Genomic DNA, 5,262 nt, shown 5'->3' on the forward strand with positions numbered 1-5,262 from the left:
GAAGGGAATAAAACGACCTTATTCATCGATTTGCTGTCAACACATCCGCAATCTGATTGCTATCGAAAAAAACTAACACCGAAGAAGTAATGAGAGAATTACGCACATTTCCAAGTGGCTCTACCCTTGAGATAGTTTCGGTCACGAGAATGCAGCTATTTAATCAAACGATCATACATATCGGCTTTTCGTGACTATCGATCAAGATTGGAGGAAAATAATGATCAGTTAGGGGTAAATTAATTCCATAATGTAGGAACGGCATTGAATTTAACAACAAAGCCGACGAAACTTAAGTTGTGGGTGGGTGGAGTAAATTCTTACGGTATCCGGTAGTCATTCAGGAAAATTAGTTTTAGTCAATGAAAAAGTGATTTTTAGAACGTTTTACTTGGCAATTTCCACTTACTCTCAGTGGCTGCATAAATCGCACTGAACGCAACTGGACTTGGCTGCATTTGCTGATTAGTTCATAAAATAAATCAATATCGACATTAACGGTTTTATTTCCTTTTTTGTCAACTGGCATTTGAAATTAAATAATGGCCGTTAAACAATTGGTTAATTTTCGCTATTTATAGGGAATTTAATGACAGTAATTTAGTACTTTTGCTGCGTAATATTTATGTCGGTGCAGTCAGTATTTCATAATTGATTAGTGATACGATGTTTTAAATTTAATTTTTATCAAGCGTTTTATATGTGTTATTGGAAATAGGCGATTGTTTAGTGGAACAAAGAAAAGCTGTCGAACCGTAAATACCAACTAACACAGAAAGTCTTTTGCGATACGTGTGGGAACAGCGATGTAGGTATAATAAATGAAACATTTACAATGCATATTGAAAGCTGATCTTACAAATATAGTTTTTTCTAAATCATAACTATGTAGGCGTGTTGTTCAACTGGCCAATCTATCACTATTATTCTGTAAGCGCAACAGCTAAAGAGGAACGCCTAAATGGATAAAACGCTGGACAAAATCGTCATACGGATGAAAAGCAAATTTGGCTATTTGAATTTTGTATTTTGCGTCGATGCAGTTAGTCAGAACATCATACCGATAACAAACTGAACGGGGGTAAAAATGTTTCCTGGACTGGATTTGAGATCGACACCCTTAAGCCTTATCAAGATTTAGCACATTTTTTCCAAGCAACCTTCACTAATAGATACATAATCTTAATGGGAATGTGCCAATGGGTAATGCAACCATTTATTGCTGCCGGTTTTGATTATGGCTGATAGTTCCTCAGGTCATTGTCGTATTGAACAATATTGCGGAATTCCTTCTGCTCATTGTGCTCGAGCTAAGCATTTCGCTATAGTATTCAGAACGCCTACAATATTTCATTACAGAATCAGATAAATCGTAATGCAGCTGACAATAAATTGCTTTTGCCGAGAACTACGAGCAGCTGCACAGATTAAGCGCCGCTTAATTGTTGAAAAATTTTATTATAAATTTTATTGCAGGTTGTTGTAATTTTATAATGACGTTGTACATTGTTTCTGTTTCGTTTTATATGGGCCTGGAATGATCTTTTAAACATTGTCAACAATAGATGTCCTCGTTCTTTACCGTCTCCTACTACGCTTTAATGCAGCCTAAATTAGAAAACTGATAGCGACAAGTATAATTTATTATTTAGACAGACATATAAAAGAAATTGTGGAAAGAAATTAATAGGCAATAATGCAAATAAAGCAAAAACGCCAAATTTGGCAAAACTCCAAAAAAATCCACCATATGTTTACCCAACAACCATGAAATTTTCATCAATTTTAACACAATCACGATCCGTTTACATAAAAAGAAAGTTTCCGCTTTTTGCTTTCGGGTGAAATAATGGCGTTTTAGATTGCAAACTCTTCTATTACATACGCCGGCACACATATTTCTGCCATATCTTGGCGTGATTTTTTCTTATCGGCCATAAATCTGAACGATGGCTTTAGTATGTGTGTGTGAGACTGAATGCTTGATGTTGTAGAACTAATAAATTTTATTTGTTGCAACTTGATTAATAATTATACACGAGTATTCGCTGCTAGAGGAAAGGAAGAGTGTCTTGTTGAAATAACATTAAAGAAGAAAAATGCGGTAGCAATTAATAAACCAATTATTTTCATGTTCTCATGAATACTGCTTTACATGCGACGGACTGGTAAAATGCAATTTGGAACGTGTGCAGAAATAAATTGGCTAATTATTGATTATTTTCTTACTTGCAGTTACATCCGGGGTGATTTTTAATTTCGTTTTCATTTTTTTACAATAGATAGAGCTAACAAAGTTCAGCTCTATTTCTATGTTGAAATTAACACAAAAACACAGTGAGTTAAATACAGTTTTGCATTTAGAAAACCCTCTAATATTTCATGCATTAATGTGCAATTTAGTACTTCATCTGACTCATGTGAAACTGAATGGCATTTGTTAAAGAAATTGTATTTTCTTTTCTACGCTTGTGAGTGAAATCAAAATTTGTCTGTCTATAAGAACTGTTGCTTTTTCTGGACTCAAAATCCACGTATTGAATGGTGTTTGAAATTATGCATTCTGTGGTAGAGAAGCGAGTCCTGTAGCCCTATAATATGTCAAGAGATTTGAGCGAATGGTACATTTTTGTAATGTAAACATGTATTGTAAAAGCCTTGATGACAATTTCGCTTTGCAGTAGATTATGCCAGATGTGCCATACAATTATCTATCCAGAGGTGTAGAAATGAAAGCGCTTGCTCAATTTTTTCCCGATATATAAACAGATAAATGGAGTCATATTTGAAGAACTTGGCCATATCTTCTGACTTACTGTATGAAATTCAAATTTCGCTTTTCGATCAAAAACTACAATTTTCTAACTTGATTTTTTCGCATTAAATGGGGCAGTGAAAAACCAGTGCGGAAATATGGTTCCTGAAATATGACCAAAAAAAAAGACGTAATGTTTGAACTGATGGGCCCACTTTTGCAAACCGAGTGAAACTGAAAAACTAATCAAAATATCGCTTTTTGAATGAAAACTTGCAATATTTTCCACGTTGTGATTCACGGAGTAAATTTCCTTTTTAATGATGTGAATATTTAATGATGCCTGACTTTAATGACTGCGGCAATTTTCAAACTCAAATTACACTTTATGATTAAGGCTTTGTTTTGTTGATCCAAAGATAGAAAAACGAGCGCTGAATGGTTGTTGAGATATGACCAAAAATATGGCGTAATTTGAGACGATGATCATTCATCATTAACAAGTTGTTAAAATTTCGATTTTTGTTAAAGTGATAAATGAAAATATCCTGTAGAATTATATCTAGCGTTTGAAGAAAAGTAGATAATTTATTGACCGATGCAAAAATAGTTGGATAAAACTCTTTTTAGCTACCGCAGTTAAAATCCATTTATGTCTCTCGCTACTGATCAAATCCAATCCCCAAGGCAAGTTAGAAGAAGAAGAAAAATAAACCTGAAATTCAGCATTTATATGTACTGCAATGTATACTAAAATCTACGTATTTCTTCCCATATGTTCTCTCCTATTCAAACTAATAACTTACAAGAAAAATGTGTGTTAACTTGAGCTCTAACTGGTATTCGCATGTATCAAGTTACTCAATCAATCATTACCATTTAATACCCGATTAATTTACCAGTAGGCAACATTAGATAATTTTTCAAAGCGTATATTAAGCAATAACACCATTAGGTTCAATGACGTGCGGTAGAGAAAATGCCCCCCGAAAAGCTGTGAATTTAAACAATGTCGCTTTTTTAATTAATTGTTTTTAAGTGCAACATTCGGTGAGCGGGGGTTTCTTTGTCTAAACGATTTATTAGTAGATAATACATTTTTAGACATTCACCTAAGAGATTATTTTTTTAATACAAGGCTAAACATATACACCGTAACTAAGAGTGTGTATCTAATACGTTGAAGAGGATTTAAGGATTTTAATAATTTAGTTAATTTTACTTAATTTACTTAATTTTAAGAGGATTTTAATTCAAACACATACTGAAAATGGCAGTAAATCAAAATTATGCCTTTGAACAGTGGCGATTTGTATGAATACTGCAACTCATTCCAACCACTTACAAAACGATAGATAGATATGCACGCTAAATTTACTCGGCCCATTGTATGTCAGTGGGTAATTAATTCAAATTTACCAATTTCATTTTCTGCAATGATAATACGACGAAAAAATCAAATAAAAAAATTGGCGTCGATGTTGAAACGGATGTGGCAAGAAAATATTTGCGATAATGAAGTGCCCGGATTGAATTGCATTAGTTTATGGCAACTTTCATTGCCATTCCGTGTAAACTTGTGCAAATAGGGCACAGATTGATCACAACTAAATTGGCGTGTATCGACTGATTTTGTGAAATTTGAACGCTTGGTTTTCCATTAAATGTCTTTTTTTTAATTGGATTTCAACTCAGGTGATTTTTGCCCAGAACTGGAAATGTATAGTCATTGCGCTTTTACTTAAAACGTTTCATTATAAATCCAGTTTTAATCTTGATCTAGCGCGAGAACATAACACATATTGCAAGTGCTTTGGGTGGTATCATAGTATAGTTTGCAATTATTACAGATTTTTTATACCAATAACATATGTGTGAGGTATGTGGGATATCATTTGGTTGCATTGTATTGTCGTTATTAGAATACCGCGGGTTTAGTAGAAAAGTTTTACGGATGAAGGTCAAAAGTTTTGTAATTACCGTTCTAATCGAGATTAAATTAGAAATAAGCAGCACGAACCATACCGCTGTTACAGGCAATTAGTTCATACAATAAGAAACAAAAAAATTAGCGCTGAAAAGTATTGCTCATTTTTCTTTCGCACTTATTGTACTACTTGGGCGTTTTTGTTAAATTGTTCTTCATCAGCTTTAACGTTTCATTATTCCCCACAATCAGTTTTCGCCAACAGTCAAAATTGTAACTGTTCCTTTCACATGCCCTTCTATACAACATGGGTGTGAACAAATGGCGTACGTGCACTTTTTGACTACAAAAATTATTAACACTCTCTCCTATATTGATTAGTTGGTTCCTGGTTACCTAAAAATTCGTGCTACCAGAAAACTTTTATTCTAACCGCCTTTTTCATCGAAAATCAACAGCTTTCTAAAAATAAATTGCATTTGCGCTTTTTGCTATTTCTGCTGGATTACTTAAAACCATGAAGATCTTTACAGTGTAATGAGCAAATTTGGTCAATTTTCATGGTACTGGGTTCTTTGTG

Source organism: Dendroctonus ponderosae, unplaced genomic scaffold (assembly GCF_020466585.1).
Source record: "Dendroctonus ponderosae isolate FM_Combo_2020 unplaced genomic scaffold, Dpon_F_20191213v2 Dpon_F_20191213_5, whole genome shotgun sequence".
NCBI lineage: Eukaryota > Metazoa > Arthropoda > Insecta > Coleoptera > Curculionidae > Dendroctonus > Dendroctonus ponderosae.